Source organism: Channa argus, unplaced genomic scaffold, assembly GCF_033026475.1.
Source record: "Channa argus isolate prfri unplaced genomic scaffold, Channa argus male v1.0 Contig014, whole genome shotgun sequence".
Taxonomy (NCBI): domain Eukaryota; kingdom Metazoa; phylum Chordata; class Actinopteri; order Anabantiformes; family Channidae; genus Channa; species Channa argus.
Window position 1 is genome coordinate 231679 of NW_027125233.1, and position 18313 is coordinate 249991.

At 42.9% G+C, this 18313-nt stretch overlaps 7 pseudogenes; all 7 read left to right on the plus strand.

Moving 5' to 3' along the window:
- The first annotated feature begins 5427 nt into the window (after positions 1-5427).
- LOC137112591 (5S ribosomal RNA) lies at positions 5428-5546 on the plus strand (annotated as a pseudogene).
- Positions 5547-6413: 867 nt separating this feature from the next.
- Positions 6414-6532, plus strand: LOC137112501 (5S ribosomal RNA; annotated as a pseudogene).
- An 867-nt stretch (positions 6533-7399) lies between these two features.
- On the plus strand, positions 7400-7518 carry LOC137112532 (5S ribosomal RNA; annotated as a pseudogene).
- A 251-nt stretch (positions 7519-7769) lies between these two features.
- LOC137112674 (5S ribosomal RNA) lies at positions 7770-7888 on the plus strand (annotated as a pseudogene).
- A 7844-nt stretch (positions 7889-15732) lies between these two features.
- LOC137112686 (5S ribosomal RNA) lies at positions 15733-15861 on the plus strand (annotated as a pseudogene).
- Positions 15862-16728: 867 nt separating this feature from the next.
- Positions 16729-16847, plus strand: LOC137113211 (5S ribosomal RNA; annotated as a pseudogene).
- Positions 16848-17714: 867 nt separating this feature from the next.
- Positions 17715-17833, plus strand: LOC137112968 (5S ribosomal RNA; annotated as a pseudogene).
- Positions 17834-18313: the final 480 nt, after the last annotated feature.

An 18313-nucleotide genomic window follows, 5' to 3' on the forward strand; every position in this document is an offset into this window, starting at 1 on the left:
AACTTACACTCTTGATTTCTGGCTACATAAAAGATGTTGCGATGATATTTCCATGCTGAACTGAGTTGTTCTGGGTCAAATATGAAGGCAAACCCACTTTCCTTTCAGTATTTTGCTGCATTTGTCAGAAACAAGCTCATTCGGCCTGAAAATGCTTTTAAGCACATAAAAACTTACACTCTTGATTTCTGGCTAAATAAAAGCTGTTGCAATGATATTTCCATGCTGAACTGAGTTGTTCTGGGTCAAATATTAAGGCAAACCCACTTTCCTTTCAGTATTTTGCTGCATTTGGCAGAAACAAGCATATTTGCTCATTAGGCCTGAAAATGCTTTTAAGCGCATAAAAACGTACACTCTTGATTTCTGAATAAATAAAAGCTGTTGCATGATATTTCTATGCTGAACTGAGTTGTTCTGGGTCAAATATGAATGCAAACCCACTTTCCTTTCAGTATTTTGCTGCAATTGGCAGAAGTCAGCTCATTCGGCCTGAAAGTGCTTTTAAGCGCATAAAAACTTATACTCTTGATTTCTGGCTAAATAAAAGCTGTAGCAAAGATATTTCCATGCTGAACTGAGTTGTTCTGGGTCAAAAATGAAGGCAAACCCACTTTCCTTTCAGTATTTTCCTGCAATTGGCAGAAATCAGCTCATTCGGCCTGAAAATGCTTTTAAGCGCATAAAAACTTACACTCTTAATTTCTGAATAAATAAAAGCTGTTGCATGATATTTCCATGCTGAACTGAGTTGTTCTGGGTCAAAAATAAAGGCAAACCCACTTTCCTTTCAGTATTTTGCTGCATTTGGCAGAAACAGGCATATTTGCTCATTCGGCCTGAAAATGCTTTTAAGCGCATAAAAACTTACACTCTTGATTTCTGGCTAAATAAAAGCTGTTGCAATGATATTTCCATGCTGAACTGAGTTGTTCTGGCTCAAATATGAAGGCAAACCCACTTTCCTTTCAGTATTTTGCTGCAATTGGCAGAAATCAGCTCATTCGGCCTGACAATGCTTTTAAGCGCATAAAAACGTACACTCTTGATTTCTGGCTAAATAAAAGCTGTTGCTATGATATTGCGATGCTGAACTGAGTTGTTCTGGGTCAAATATGAAGGCAAACCCACTTTCCTTTCAGTATTTTGCTGCATTTGGCAGAAACAAGCATATTTGCTCATTCGGCCTGAAAATGCTTTTAAGCGCATAAAAACGTACACTCTTGATTTCTGAATAAATAAAAGCTTTTGCAATGATATTTCCATGCTGAACTGAGTTGTTCTGGCTCAAATATGAAGGTAAACCCACTTTCCTTTCAGTATTTTGCTGCATTTGGCAGAAACAAGCATATTTGCTCATTCGGCCTGAAAATGCTTTTAAGCGCATAAAAACTTACACTCTTGATTTCTGGCTAAATAAAAGCTGTTGCAATGATATTTCCATGCTGAACTGAGTTGTTCTGGGTCAAATATTAAGGCAAACCCACTTTCCTTTCAGTATTTTGCTGCAATTGGCAGAAATCAGCTCATTTGGCCTGAAAATGCTTTTAAGCGCATAAAAACGTACACTCTTGATTTCTGGCTAAATAAAAGCTGTTGCTATGATATTGCGATGCTGAACTGAGTTGTTCTGGGTCAAATATGAAGGCAAACCCACTTTCCTTTCAGTATTTTGCTGCATTTGGCAGAAACAAGCATATTTGCTCATTCGGCCTGAAAATGCTTTTAAGCGCATAAAAACTTACACTCTTGATTTCTGGCTACATAAAAGATGTTGCGATGATATTTCCATGATGAACTGAGTTGTTCTAGGTCAAATATGAAAGCAAACCCACTTTCCTTTCAGTATTTTGCTGCATTTGGCAGAAACAAGCATATTTGCTAATTCGGCCTGAAAATGCTTTTAAGCGCATAAAAACTTCCACTCTTGATTTCTGGCTAAATAAAAGCTGTAGCAATGATATTTCCATGCTGAACTGAGTTTTTCTGGGTCAAAAATGAAGGCAAACCCACTTTCCTTTCAGTATTTTCCTGCAATTGGCAGAAATCAGCTCATTCGGCCTGAAAATGCTTTTAAGCGCATAAAAACTTACACTCTTGATTATCTGGCTACATAAAAGATGTTGCGATGATATTTCCATGATGAACTGAGTTGTTCTAGGTCAAATATGAAAGCAAACCCACTTTCCTTTCAGTATTTTGCTGCATTTGGCAGAAACAAGCATATTTGTTGATTCGGCCTTCTTCTTCTTTTCCTTTCGGCTGCTCCCTTTCAGGGGTCGCCACAGCGAATCATGTGCCTCCATCTAACTCTGTCCTCTACATCCTCTTCTCTCACACCAACTAACTTCATGTCCTCCCTCACTACATCCATAAATCTCCTCTTTGGTCTTCCTCTAGACCTCCTGCCTGGCAGCTCCAACCTCAGCATCCTTCTACCGATATATTCACAGTTTCTCCTCTGAACATGTCCAAACCACCTCAATCTGGCCTCTCTGACTTTATCTCCAAAACATCTAACATGAGCTGTCCCTCTGATGTACTCACTCCTGATCCTGTCCATCCTCGTCACTCCCAAAGAGAACCTCAACATCTTAAGCTCTGCTACCTCCAGCTCTGCCTCCTGTCTTTTCTTCAGTGCCACTGTCTCTAAGCCGAACAACATTGCTGGTCTCACCACCGTCTTGAACACCTTTCCTTTCATTCTCGCTGAGACTCTTTTATCACACAACACACCTGACACTTTTCTCCACCACTCCATTCTGTCTTGCTGCGGCTAAGCTTCATTCCTCTGTTTTCCAGAGCAGACCTCCACCACTCTAGATTTTCCTCCACCTGCTCCCTGCTCTCACTACAAATAACAATGTCATCTGCAAACATCATAGTCCAGGGAGATTCTTGTCTAATCTCATCTGTCAGTCTGTCCATCACCAGAGCAAACAAGAAGGGGCTCAAAGCCGATCCTTGATGCAGACCCACCTCCACCTTGAACTCCTCTGTCACACCTACAGCACCTCACCACTGTCTTACAGCTCTCATACATGTCCTGCACCACTCTAACATACCTCTGACACTCCAGACGTCCTCATACAATACCACAGCTCCTCTCTCGGCACCCTGTCATACGCTTTCTCTAAATCTACGCAGACACAATGCAACTCCCTATGACCCTCTCTGTACTTCTCCATCAGCGTCCTCAAAGCAAATACTGCATCTGTTGTACTCTTTCTAGGCATGAAACCATATTGCTGCTCACAAATACTCACCTCTGCCCTTAGCCGAGCTTCCACTACTCTTTCCCATAACTTCATTGTGTGACTCATCAGCTTTATTCCTCTGTAGTTGCCACAGCTCTGCACATCTCCCTTGTTCTTAAAAATTGGTACCAGTACACTTTTCCTCCAGTCCTCTGGCATCCTCTCACTCTCCAAGATCTTGTTAAACAAACTAGTCAAAAACTCTACTGCCGCCTCTCCTAGACACTTCCATACCTCCACAGGTATGTCATCAGGACCAACTGCCTTTCCACTCTTCATCCTCTTCAATGTCCTCCTCACTTCACTCTTACTAATCTTTGCTACTTCCTGCTCCACAACAGTCACCTCTTCTACTCTTCGTTCCCTTTCATTTTCCTCGTTCATCAACTCTTCAAAGTACTCCTTCCATCTTCCCATCACACTCCTGGCACCTGTCAATACATTTCCATCCTTATCTTTAATCACCCTAACCTGCTGCACATCCTTTCCATCTCTATCTCTTTGTCTGGCCAACCTGTACAAATCCACCTCTCCCTCTTTAGTGTCCAACCTAGCATACAAGTCCTCCATATGCTCTTTGTTTGGCCTGTGCCACCTCTATCTTCACCTTACGCTGTATCTCCCTGTACTCCTGTCTACTCTCTTCAGTCCTCTCAGTGTCCCACTTCTTCTTAGCTAACCTCTTTCTCTGTATACACTCCTGAACTTCCCCGTTCCACCACCAAGTCTCCTTGTCCGCTTTCCTCTTTCCAGATGACACACCGAGTACCCTCCTACCTGTCTCCCTGATCAAATTAGCTGTAGTAGTCCAGTCATCTGGAAGCACCTCTAAACCACCCAGAGTCTGTCTCAGCTCCTCCCTGAAAACTAAACGACATTCTTCCTTTTTCAACTTCCACCACTTTGTCCGCTGCTCTGCCTTAGTCCTCCTTATCTTCCTCACCACCAGCATCATTTTACACACCACCATCCTGTGTTGTCTGGCTACACTCTCCCCTACCAATGCTTTACAGTCACTGATCTCTTTCAGATTACAACGTCTACACAAGATGTAGTCTACCTGAGTGCTTCTCCCTCCGCTCTTGTACGTCACCCTATGTTCCTGCCTCTTCTGAAAGAAAGTGTTTACTACAGCCATTTCCATCCTCTTTGCAAAGTCAACCACCATCTGACCTTCTGCGTTCCTGTCCTGAACACCAAACCTGCCCATAACAGTCTTATCACCTCTGTTCCCTTCACCTACATGCCCATTGAAATCTGCACCAATGACAACTCTCTCACCTCTGGGGATGCTCTGCATCACTTCATCTAACTCACTCCAGAATTTCTCCTTCTCTTCTAACTCACATCCTACCTGTGGGGCATAACCACTCACAACATTGAACATCACCCCTTCAACTTCCAGCTTCAGACTCATCAACCTGTCTGATACTCTTTTCACCTCTAGAACATTCCTCACAAAATCCTCTTTCAATATAACTCCTACTCCATTTCTCTTCCTATCTGACCCATGGTAAAACAACTTGAACCCTGCTCCTAAGCTTCTAGCCTTGCTACCTTTCCACCTGGTCTCCTGGACACACAGTATGTCCACCTTCCTTCTCTGCATCATGTCGATCAACTCCCTAGCCTTCCCTGTCATAGTACCAACATTCAAAGTCCCTACTGTCAGTCCTACATTCTTAGCTTTCCTCTTCTCTCTTTGCCTACGAACACACCTTCCTCCTCTTCTTCTTCGTCTTCGACCAACAGTAGTCCAATTTCCACCGGTACCCTGTAGGTCAACAGCACAGTTGGTTAGCGACTGTCTTTTGGTTTGTTTATTTCTATCAGGCTAGCTAGCACTTTCTGTGGGAAATGGCTTATTTTGTTTATTATGTTGGCCTTGGTTCGCCCTGAGTTGTAGTGTCATGTTTTGTTTGACACTTTCTTTCGTTTAAAATAAATATCATTCTGTTGGAACATCTCGATCCTGGATTTTGGTTTGGGGATCGGAGAGGGAACATGCTAATTTATCTTTGTATGTTGCACCCTGACCCCCTAGACAGGGGCGTAACAGACCTGTACAGTTATAGTACTTTGTACTTTGCAACATTTATCTTCTTCTTAGCAAGTGTCATGCATTCTGCTTCTCCAGCGTTTTTAAGAGCTGTTGATGATGTCAAATGCAGCTTACGGCCACACCGCTCTCTAAGCGCCCGATCACGTCCGATCTCGGCAGCCAAATAGAGCCGGGCCTGGTTAGTACTTGGTAGGAAGACAGCCTGGGAATACCAGGTGCTGTAAGCTTTTTTGCTTGGGTTTACGGGCAGCACAAGCTGGTGTTACTGCCTATTTATTCATAGAAATTGTTCTATATTTTCATCAAATTTTGTTCTTTCATTGCTGTTTTGCTACTTTATTGGTTTGTCAACCATCGTGCTTCATTACTAGTAGACCATGTTACGGTCCTGGCCATATGTGTTGTTTTTATTTTGTTGTTCTTATAGGTGCCCTGCCTGATTGGCCGGATTGGGGGGCAGTACAGGAAGCTGATTGGTCCATCCTACAGTTCCTGGAGTTTTAAAAGTACGGTTCCCAACAGCTAGCGAGGCTCTTTCTGGCAGCAGCACCTGTTTGCTGTTCTTGGTTTCCAAACCTTATTTAGCATTTTTGAAATATTAGGTTTTGTGTCGTGGTTTTGTTTATAAATTGTATATTTTGTAAATAGTATTAGATCTGTAGGGGTGAACTGCCATTTTCTTTTGATTGTTTTCTCTTGTTTTCACAATAGGGAGTTAGGGTTAGCGACTGTCTTTTGGTTTGTTTATTTCTATCAGGCTAGCTAGCACTTTCTGTGGGAAATGGCTTATTTTGTTTGTTATGTTGGCCTTGGTTCGCCCTGAGTTGTAGTGTCATGTTTTGTTTGACACTTTCTTTCATTTAAAATAAATATCATTCTGTTGGAACATCTCGATCCTGGATTTTGGTTTGGGGATCGGAGAGGGAACATGCTAATTTATCTTTGTATGTTGCACCCTGACCCCCTAGACAGGGGCGTAACAGACCAGTACAGTTATAGTACTTTGTACTTTGCCACATTTATCTTCTTCTTAGCAAGTGTCATGCATTCTGCTTCTCCAGCGTTTTTAAGAGCTGTTGATGATGTTAAATGCAGCTTACGGCCACACAGCTCTCTAAGCGCCCGATCTCGTCCGATCTCGGCAGCCAAATAGAGCTGGGCCTGGTTAGTACTTGGTAGGAAGACCGCCTGGGAATACCAGGTGCTGTAAGCTTTTTTGCTTGGGTTTACGGGCAGCACAAGCTGGTGTTACTGCCTATTTATTCATAGAAATTGTTCTATATTTTCATCAAATTTTGTTCTTTCATTGCTGTTTTGCTACTTTATTGGTTTGTCAACCATCGTGCTTCATTACTAGTAGACCATGTTACGGTCCTGGCCATATGTGTTGTTTTTATTTTGTTGTTCTTATAGGTGCCCTGCCTGATTGGCCGGATTGGGGGGCAGTGCAGGAAGCTGATTGGTCCATCCTACACTTCCTGGAGTTTTAAAAGTACGGTTCCCAACAGCTAGCGAGGCTCTTTCTGGCAGCAGCACCTGTTTGCTGTTCTTGGTTTCCAAACCTTATTTAGCATTTTTGAATTGTTAGGTTTTGTGCCGTGGTTTTGTTTATAAATTGTATATTTTGTAAATAGTATTAGATCTGTAGGGGTGAACTGCCATTTTCTTTTGATTGTTTTCTCTTGTTTTCACAATAGGGAGTTAGGGTTAGCAACTGTCTTTTGGATTGTTTATTTCTATCAGGCTAGCTAGCACTTTCTGTGGGAAATGGCTTATTTTGTTTATTATGTTGGCCTTGGTTCGCCCTGAGTTGTAGTGTCATGTTTTGTTTGACACTTTCTTTCGTTTAAAATAAATATCATTCCATTGGAACATCTCGATCCTGGATTTTGGTTTGGGGATCAGAGAGGGAACATGCTAATTTATCTTTGTATGTTGCACCCTGACCCCCTAGACAGGGGCGTAACAGACCAGTACAGTTATAGTACTTTGTACTTTGCCACATTTATCTTCTTCTTAGCAAGTGTCATGCATTCTGCTTCTCCAGCGTTTTTAAGAGCTGTTGATGATGTCAAATGCAGCTTACGGCCACACCGCTCTCTAAGCGCCCGATCTCGTCCGATCTCGGCACCCAAATAGAGCCGGGCCTGGTTAGTACTTGGTAGGAAGACCGCCTGGGAATACCAGGTGCTGTAAGCTTTTTTGCTTGGGTTTACGGGCAGCACAAGCTGGTGTTACTGCCTATTTATTCATAGAAATTGTTCTATATTTTCATCAAATTTTGTTCTTTCATTGCTGTTTTGCTGCTTTATTGGTTTGTCAACCATCGTGCTTCTTTACTACTAGACCGGTACCGTTTTAGTACTTTGCCACATTTATCTTCTTCTTAGCGAGTGTCATGCATTCTGCTTCTCCAGCGTTTTTAGGAGCTGTTGATGATATCAAATGCAGCTTACGGCCACACTGCTCTCGAAGCGCCCGATCTCGTCCGATCTCGGCTGCCAAATAGGGCCGGGCCTTGTTAGTACTTGGTAGGAAGACCGCCTGGGAATACCAGGTGCTGTAAGCTTTTTTGCTTGGGTTTACGGGCAGCACAAGCTGGTGTTACTGCCAATTTATTCATAGAAATTGTTCTATATTTTCATCAAATTTTGTTCTTTCATTGCGGTTTTGCTACTTTATTGGTTTGTCAACCATTGTGCTTCATTACTAGTAGACCATGTTACGGTCCTGGCCATATGTGTTGTTTTTATTTTGTTGTTCTTATAGGTGCCCTGCCTGATTGGCCGGATTGGGGGGCAGTACAGGAAGCTGATTGGTCCATCCTACACTTCCTGGAGTTTTAAAAGTACGGTTCCCAACAGCTAGCGAGGCTCTTTCTGGCAGCAGCACCTGTTTGCTGTTCTTGGTTTCCAAACCTTATTTAGCATTTTTGAATTGTTAGGTTTTGTGCCGTGGTTTTGTTTATAAATTGTATATTTTGTAAATAGTATTAGATCTGTAGGGGTGAACTACCATTTTCTTTGGACTGTTTTCACATTTGGGAGTTAGGGTTAGCGACTGTCTTTTGGTTTGTTTATTTCTATCGGGCTAGCTAGCACTTTCTGTGGGAAATGTTCGTTTAAAATAAATATCATTCTGTTGGAACATCTCGATCCTGGATTTTGGTTTGGGGATCAGAGAGGGAACATACTAATTTATCTTTGTATGTTGCACCCTGAACCCCTAGACAGGGGCGTAACAGACCAGTACAGTTATAGTACTTTGTACTTTGCCACATTTATCTTCTTCTTAGCAAGTGTCATGCATTCTGCTTCTCCAGCGTTTTTAAGAGCTGTTGATGATGTCAAATGCAGCTTACGGCCACACCGCTCTCTAAGCGCCCGATTGGAGGAGGACAGGGGTATGGTCTTTCTGAGTCAGTGTGCTTTCAGGAAGGGACACGTATGTGAGCTGCTTCGCGTTTGACGTGCATTTTTCGTTTTCGTATTAGTGTTTGGCCTATCCAGTGTAGTGCGTTTGAGTTTGTATTCATTATTTTTATGAAACCCCCCGGCGGAGTTTCTCCGTTCGGGGGCGCCTTTATTTTTTGTGGTTTTTCTAGTTTTTGAACTTTTTTGGGTTTTCTTTTTCGCGCGATTTCTGATAGACTGCTCATAATGGAGAACGGCAGAGGCATGCGAGAAGAAGAAGCCTGTTTAACAGTGGCTGGAAAGAGTGGAAGGAGAAGAATGGATACGGAGAAAATTGGCGTCTATGGGGAAAGCGCATGGAGAGGGAATGAGCTGGAGCTGGCGGAGGAGACGAGGAAGTCGCTGAATAAGGGTGTCAAGCAGATTGAGAAAAGAATGGAGATTGCAAAGGAGCGGCCTGGACGGAGAATGGAGAATGACTGTTTGGCGGCAGATGAGAGACAACAGGGAGAACGGGTAAGCACGCGATCGGAGCCGGGTGGAGCGACAGAGACACGGAAAGAAATGCGGTATGATAGGGACTTGACTGTATTGGCTGAGGTGGTGGGAGAAGAGAAAGTTAAGACAATGGAACTGCTGAGAGCAATGCGTGATGTGTGTGGAGGCATCGTTGCATTGCGTGAGACGGGGCCGAATAAATATGAGGTGACGGTCAAGAGCGAAGCTGGAAAGAAAAGACTTTTAGATGGATTTAAAGTGGGTAGAGCAGTGGTGATGGTGAAAACTTTAGTTATCGATGAATTGGTGGTGTCATTTTTGAATTTGCCTGCCTATATTGCGGATGAGGACATTTTAGAAAAACTGGATGTGTGGGGAGTGAGAGCAATCTCTCCTATTAAAAGACGGTTGTGGCCTGGGACTGACGTGGCGGACGGAACAAGATATGTAAAAGTTAAATTTAATGAAACTGTGCAGTCATTACCATATTCCTCGAAATTTATGACGGCCACAGGGCCAGAATACTTCAGAGTTATTCATAATAATCAAGTTAAAGTGTGTAGGATGTGTTTACAGCCTGGGCATATAGTTAGAGATTGCCCAGATTTCACATGCTTTAAATGCAATAAACAGGGTCATTATGCACGTGAGTGTGATGCCTGGGTGCACAGGTGTGTTGCGTGCCATGCCCCAGCGGAGCAATGTAATTGCCATAATGCAGGTGAAGGGGAAGGGGAGGTAGACCGGGACTCCATCTCTGATGATGAGTGGAGTAATGTCAGGCCTGCAGAGGAGCCAGCCCTGGGTAGCAAGACAGAGAGTGGGAATGAGCTTGGAGATGAGGTGGTGTCACAGAGTGCTGACTTGTTGGTGCAAGAGGGCATAAGAAATGAGGGGGTCGATGAGCTAGGATCCAGTATGGATCATGTGCTGGCGGACTGGAGCGGGGATGCGGCGAGTCGCCCTGAAGGGGGCTGGCTAGGCTCACCACGGCCTGAGCCGAATGAGCCTCACTCTCAAAATGAAATAGAGTCCACCACTCGAATACCCACTTCTGATGTAGCCCTGCTGGCTCCCCAGGCTAGTAGCGTGGACTCAGATTTAGAGATGGATGTCCAATGGGTAAAACGGGTCAGGAAGAGGGCACAGCAGGGTAAGCCAAGTGGAACTGAGGGAGGGTATAGAAATAAAGGTAAGAAATATGCCAAAAAATGACAGGGCCGATTTTAGTTTTTTTTCTGGGAATGCTGCTTCTCTCTCAAAATTTGAATGGTCTTAAAAACTTTGAGAAAATTGAACAGCTTTGCGGGAAAATGCTGTGTGACATCCTGTGCGTCCAGGAATGCAGGTGGACCTCTGAGACAATAAAAAGCATAAAGTGCTTTTGGAGAGGGGATCTTTTTTATTCTCTCTCCCCAGACAAAACTGCAGGGGTAGCAATCTTTGTAAAGCCTGGATTGTTTGAGAGTGTCCTGCAAATTTCTAAGGATGATCAGGGAAGGCTACTGGTGATTGATGTAATTGAACAGAGTCAGAGATATAGAATTGTGAATTTATATGGGCCAAATAGGGAAGGAGAGAGGAGGGTTTTTTTCAGGCGCTGTAAAAGATGGACAGATGATCGCTCGGTGGTGATAGGGGACTGGAATTTGACACTGGCTAGGATAGATGTGGGTGTCAACAATAAATTTAAGAATGACACTAGTAGGTCGGCTGTGTTTGAATGGATGGAAGAGTGTGACTTGATGGATGCATGGAGAGTACTGAACCCCGGTACCCGTGCGTATTCGCGCAGGCAAGTGGTGTTGGGCAGGCTGAAACAATCTAGAATAGATTTGTGCTTGCTAGCGTCAGGTTTGGTTACGGTTTTAAATAACTGTAAATATGAGTTTTGCACTTGGAGTGATCATGCCTCTCTGAGAGTGGCTCTAGGGGAGGGCAGGGTGCAGAGGAATGGGGGCTTGTGGTGCTTTAATTCAAGCCTCTTAGAGGATGGATTTTTTAGAGCAAAAATGGAGTCTTTTCTCTCTGCTCTATGTGATCAAAGTGAGTTTGTGGTTGACATCATTGAGTGGTGGGAGCGCACTAAGTTAAAAATCAAGAAGCGCTGCATCGCATTGAGCAGAGAGAAAAGACAAAGAGAGAAAAGAGAGGAGGATGAGCAGAGGGACCGCCTGAAAAAGGAGCTTGAGTTGGTTGAGGCTGGGTGTGGACATCCGTTGGAGACGTATCTTGTGCTGAGGGAGCAGTTGAGACAGCTGGATGAGAGAAAATGCGGGGGTGCAATGATCCGCAGCAAAGCGCAGCATATGTTGAAAGGTGAGCGCTGTACTGCATTTTTTCTGGGTTTGGAAAAGAGGAAACAGACCAAAACATATATTTCTGAAATAAAGGACTCGGAGGGTAACACACATACTGATTCAGTGGATATTTTACAAACCGTGCAAGATTTCTATTCCAATTTGTTTAGTAGGCAAAAGATATCACAGATAAAGTTAAATCAAGTACTTGGGAAAATTAGCTGCTCCCTCAGTCACGAGGATGCGGCTTTGTGTGATGAAAACATCCAGCTGGAAGAAGTGAAAGAGGCAATCTTAGCCCTGAATACATCAAGGAGCCCAGGTTCGGACGGTCTCTAAGCTGAATTCTATCAGCATTTCAGTTACCTGCTTGCCCCTGTCCTCTGCAGACTGTTTTTGGCCATACAGGAGGAGGGCAGGTGCGCAGAGTCCTTCATGAGGGGAGTGATCACTCTAGTGTATAAAAATAAAGGGGAAAAATCTGACCTAGCAAACTATAGACCAATTAGCCTGCTCAACACTGACTATAAGATCCTGACTAAGGTACTGGGTTTTAGGCTCAAAGGAGTGATCGGCTCGATAATTGGGCCTACCCAGACTTACAGTATTCCTGGGAGGGATATTGCTGACTGCATCCTGTCAACAAAGTTGTCTTTTGAAAATCTAATGATGACAGGGGGCATATACCTCAGTGTTGACTTGGAGAAGGCATTTGACAGGGTCAGTCATGAGTTTCTCTTTGGATGTCTGGGGGTTTTTGGGTTCGGCCCAATTTTTCGAGAATGGGTGAAGTTGTTGTACAGCCGGGCTACTAGTGTCGTGAAATGTAACGGCCTCTTAACAGATCCTTTCCCCCTAGAGAGATCAGTAAGGCAGGGATGTCCGCTGTCTGCTATGCTATATGCAATTGTAGCAGAGCCTCTTGCACAATCCATTATAACCGATCCGCTTATCAAGGGGATAACATCTCCCAAAGGTAATGAGTTCAAAATAGCTCAGTATGCGGATGATATAAGTATTATGGTTAAGGATGGTGAGAGTTTACAACAGGTGCTAAAGCACCTTGAAGCATATGAGCAGGCGGCGGGAGCGCGAGTTAATAGGGAGAAATCCAGCCTTATTTGTGGGCCCGGGTCTGCTCTAGGGGATGTGGGTCTGAATTTTAAAAGGGGTGAGACTGAGGTCAAGCTACTTGGGATATATATTTGTCCTCAGCCGCTGGTCAGCGTCCGCAAAACCTGGGAGGAGAGGCTCGCGTGGTGTAGGTCCAGGCTTGGGCTGTGGAAGATGAGAGGTCTTGGGCTGAAGGGAAGAGTGGTCATTATAAACTCCATAATAGTGCCGGGGCTGGTCTATGCCATGCAGGTCTGTCACCTGCCGGGCGATGTACTGTCCGGGCTGTGCAGCGCTATCAGCGGTTTCTTGTGGAAAGGCAAGGCCTTCACTATTGCTCACAAGACACTAGTTGGGCCATACGCAAAAGGGGGTTTGAATCTCTGTGATTTGAAAACCAAATTAATATCTTTAAGACTGAAACTTTTTAAAAAATGGCTATATGATAAGACAGATTATATTTGGAAGGACTACTTGGACGCAGAGATAAGGAGGAGGGGTGCGTGTGGGGAGTACAATTTATGCAGCAGTGCGCTGGCACGGCCTGTGGCAGATGCAGACCCACTTTTCCAGGAGGCCGCTGAGGCGTGGGTTCAGGTCTTGCCACATCTAGAGTGCAAATTGATTTCGAAAGTAGATGTACTTAAGCAACCAATCTTTGGTAACCCGCGTCTCGGTGGCCGGGAGAGATTCCTGGTTAGCCGGGGGGCCTTAAATGGGGTGTTTCACCAAATTGGGGATGTTCTGGACCAGACAGGGGCCTTAAACCCTCTGGAAGTCCTTAAAAAAGTAAGGACAGGTGTGAACATCAGATGGGCCAAGGTGTTACATTTCTGTACAGATATCTGTCAGAGAATGCCACTGGAATGGAGGGAGAAGTTGCAGGAAGCAGATGGTGAGCTGGTGGGGGATGGCAGAATTGATTTTTCACTCTCCTGTGATCTCAAAAATAGGGATTTCAAAGATTTACAGTCAAAATTTTGGTACAAGGTTCTAACTGACAAGATATTCAAACAGCCCACAGCAAACTCCTCATGGTCGCATGTGTTCCCTACCCGACCCACTTCTACAATCTGGACTAATATGCATGATAAATGGCTCCCCCCTGCGATAGCTAATACAAATTTCAGACTGCGTCACAGGAGAGTGCTTGTCTCTGTCGTCCTACACCAGATCAGTAAGCACACATATGTGAGAACATGTGCGGTCTGCGGGATGGAGGATGAGGATTTTAATCACTTGTTGTTGTGCTGTGCGGTCACACAAAAATTCAGGAATTGGGTAAAAAGTTTATTAAGAAATAAGTGTAAGGTGACTGGTTTGGAAGGTGAGGCATGGGATTGGGTGTGGTGTTTTGGGTTAGACAAGGGACATACAAAAATAAATGTGGGGTTAGTGAATTTCTTGTTGAGTGTAGCTCGTCATGTTGTGTATATAGCCAGGAATTATGCATTGTATGAAGGGAAAAAGATGAAGAGGGTGTTGATTTTTCAAAATATGGTGTCACATTATTTGAGTATTCTGTTTTCGGTTGATAATGAGGGGTTTCTCATTAAATGGGGGGTAAAAAATGATTTATGTGTGTTAGATGGGGAGGGTAGATTGCACTTTGATTTTGGGTGAATTTTATTGACCTATTATTGTATATGTATTTGTATGTATGTATGTGTGTGTGTATATATATTTATATATATATAAATATATATATATATGGGTATGTGTATGTGTATATGAATGTATATGTGTATAATGTATGTGTGTGTGTGTTTGTATATATGTTTGTATGTATATATGTATATATATAGATATGGATGTATATAGAGAGGTATATGTGTGTAAAAGTATGGGTGTATATATATAGATCTATATATATATATAGATATATAGATCTATATATATATAGATATATATAGATAGATAGATATATGACAGGTTTACAATGTGTGGTTATGGTTATCCCCCTATATTTATAAATATATGTATTTACATTAGAGAAATAGATCTTGCTTTAAGTTGTTTAATTTAGTTGAAAGGCCTATGGATGTAATGTTTTGTTTACTTATCTCTGTATATACCTAATTTCTTTTTGTAAAGTGTATTTTTGATAATAAAAAGATAAAAAAAAAAAAAAAAAAGAAGCGCCCGATCTCGGCCGATCTCGGCAGAAAATAGGGCCGGGCCTTGTTAGTACTTGGTAGGAAAACCGCCTGGGAATACCAGGTGCTGTAAGCTTTTTTGCTTGGGTTTACGGGCAGCACAAGCTGGTGTTACTGCCTATTTATTCATAGAAATTGTTCTATATTTTCATCAAATTTTGTTCTTTCATTGCTGTTTTGCTACTTTATTGGTTTGTCAACCATCGTGCTTCATTACTAGTAGACCATGTTACGGTCCTGGCCATATGTGTTGTTTTTATTTTGTTGTTCTTATAGGTGCCCTGCCTGATTGGCCGGATTGGGGGGCAGTACAGGAAGCTGATTGGTCCATCCTACACTTCCTGGAGTTTTAAAAGTACGGTTCCCAACAGCTAGCGAGGCTCTTTCTGGCAGCAGCACCTGTTTGCTGTTCTTGGTTTCCAAACCTTATTTAGCATTTTTGAATTGTTAGGTTTTATGCCGTGGTTTTGTTTATAAATTGTATATTTTGTAAATAGTATTAAATCTGTAGGGGTGAACTGCCATTTTCTTTGGACTGTTTTCACATTAGGGAGTTAGGGTTAGCGACTGTCTTTTGGTTTGTTTATTTCTATCAGGCTAGCTAGCACTTTCTGTGGGAAATGGCTTATTTTGTTTATTATGTTGGCCTTGGTTCGCCCTGAGTTGTAGTGTCATGTTTTGTTTGACACTTTCTTTCGTTTAAAATAAATATCATTCTGTTGGAACATCTCAATCCTGGATTTTGGTTTGGGGATCGGAGAGGGAACATGCTAATTTATCTTTGTATGTTTCACCCTGACCCCCTAGACAGGGGCGTAACAGACCAGTACAGTCATAGTACTTTGTACTTTGCCACATTTATCTTCTTCTTAACAAGTGTCATGCATTCTGCTTCTCTAGCGTTTTTGAGAGCTGTTGATGATGTCAAATGCAGCTTACGGCCACCCCGCTCTCTAAGCGCCCGATCTCGCCCGATCTCGTCCGATCTCGGCAGCCAAATAGGGCCGGGCCTGGTTAGTACTTGGTAGGAAGACCGCCTGGGAATACCAGGTGCTGTAAGCTTTTTTGCTTGGGTTTACGGGCAGCACAAGCTGGTGTTACTGCCTATTTATTCATAGAAATTGTTCTATATTTTCATCAAATTTTGTTCTTTCATTGCTGTTTTGCTACTTTATTGGTTTGTCAACCATCGTGCTTCATTACTAATAGACCATGTTACCGTCCTGGCCATATGTGTTGTTTTTATTTTCTTGTTCTTATAGGTGCCCTGCCTGATTGGCCGGATTTGGGGGAAGTACAGGAAGCTGATTGGTCCATCCTACACTTCCTGGAGTTTTAAAAGTACGGTTCCCAACAGCTAGCGAGGCTCTTTCTGGCAGCAGCACCTGTTTGCTGTTCTTGCTTTCCAAACCTTATTTAGCATTTTTGAATTGTTTGGTTTTGTGCCGTGGTTTTGTTTATAAATTGTATATTTTGTAAATAGTATTAAATCTGTAGGGGTGGACTGCCATTTTCTTTTGATTGTTTTCTCTTGTTTTCACATTAGGGAGTTAGGGTTAGCGACTGTCTTTTGGTTTGTTTATTTCTATCAGGCTAGCTAGCACTTTCTGTGGGAAATGGCTTATTTTGTTTATTATGTTGGCCTTGGTTCGCCCTGAGTTGTAGTGTCATGTTTTGATTGACACTTTCTTTCGTTTAAAATAAATATCATTCTGTTGGAACATCTCGATCCTGGATTTTGGTTTGGGGATCGGAGAGGGAACATGCTAATTTATCTTTGTATGTTGCACCCTGAGCCCTTAGACAGGGGCGTAACCGACCAGTACAGTTATAGTACTTTGTACTTTGCCACATTTATCTTCTTCTTAGCAAGTGTCATGCATTCTGCTTCTCCAGCGTTTTTAAGAGCTGTTGATGATGTTAAATGCAGCTTACGGCCACACCGCTCTCTGAGCGCCCGATCTCGTCCGATCTCGGCAGCCAAATAGGGCCGGGCCTGGTTAGTACTTGGTAGGAAGACCGCCTGGGAATACCAGGTGCTGTAAGCTTTTTTGCTTGGGTTTACGGGCAGCACAAGCTGGTGTTACTGCCTATTTATTCATAGAAATTGTTCTATATTTTCATCAAATTTTGTTCTTTCATTGCTGTTTTGCTACTTTAATGGTTTGCCAACCATCGTGCTTCATTACTAGTAGACCATGTTACGGTCCTGGCCATATGTGTTGTTTTTATTTTCTTGTTCTTATAGGTGCCGTGCCTGATTGGCCGGATTTGGGGGAAGTACAGGAAGCTGATTGGTCCATGCTACACTTCCTGGAGTTTTAAAAGTACGGTTCCCAACAGCTAGCGAGGCTCTTTCTGGCAGTAGCACCTGTTTGCTGTTCTTGGTTTCCAAATCTTATTTAGCATTTTTGAATTGTTAGGTTTTGTGCCGTGGTTTTGTTTATAAATTGTATATTTTGTAAATAGTATTAAATCTGTAGGGGTGGACTGCCATTTTCTTTTGATTGTTTTCTCTTGTTTTCACATTAGGGAGTTAGGGTTAGCGACTGTCTTTTGGTTTGTTTATTTCTATCAGGCTAGCTAGCACTTTCTGTGGGAAATGGCTTATTTTGTTTATTATGTTGGCCTTGGTTCGCCCTGAGTTGTAGTGTCATGTTTTGTTTGACACTTTCTTTCGTTTAAAATAAATATCATTCTGTTGGAACATCTCGATCCTGGATTTTGGTTTGGGGATCGGAGAGGGAACATGCTAATTTATCTTTGTATGTTGCACCCTGAGCCCCTAGACAGGGGCGTAACAGACCAGTACAGTTATAGTACTTTGTACTTTGCCACATTTATCTTCTTCTTAGCAAGTGTCATGCATTCTGCTTCTCCAGCGTTTTTAAGAGCTGTTGATGATGTCAAATGCAGCTTACGGCCACACCGCTCTTTAAGCGCCCGATCTCGTCCGATCTCGGCAGCCAAATAGGGCCGGGCCTGGTTAGTACTTGGTAGGAAGACCGCCTGGGAATACCAGGTGCTGTAAGCTTTTTTGCTTGGGTTTACGGGCAGCACAAGCTGGTGTTACTGCCTATTTATTCATAGAAATTGTTCTATATTTTCATCAAATTTTGTTCTTTCATTGCTGTTTTGCTACTTTATTGGTTTGCCAACCATCGTGCTTCATTACTAGTAGACCATGTTACGGTCCTGGCCATATGTGTTGTTTTTATTTTCTTGTTCTTATAGGTGCCCTGCCTGATTGGCCGGATTTGGGGGAAGTACAGGAAGCTGATTGGTCCATCCTACACTTCCTGGAGTTTTAAAAGTACGGTTCCCAACAGCTAGCGAGGCTCTTTCTGGCATCAGCACCTGTTTGCTGTTCTTGGTTTCCAAACCTTATTTAGCATTTTTGAATTGTTAGGTTTTGTGCCGTGGTTTTGTTTATAAATTGTATATTTTGTAATTCGTATTAAATCTGTAGGGGTGAACAGCCATTTTCTTTTGATTGTTTTCTCTTGTTTTCACA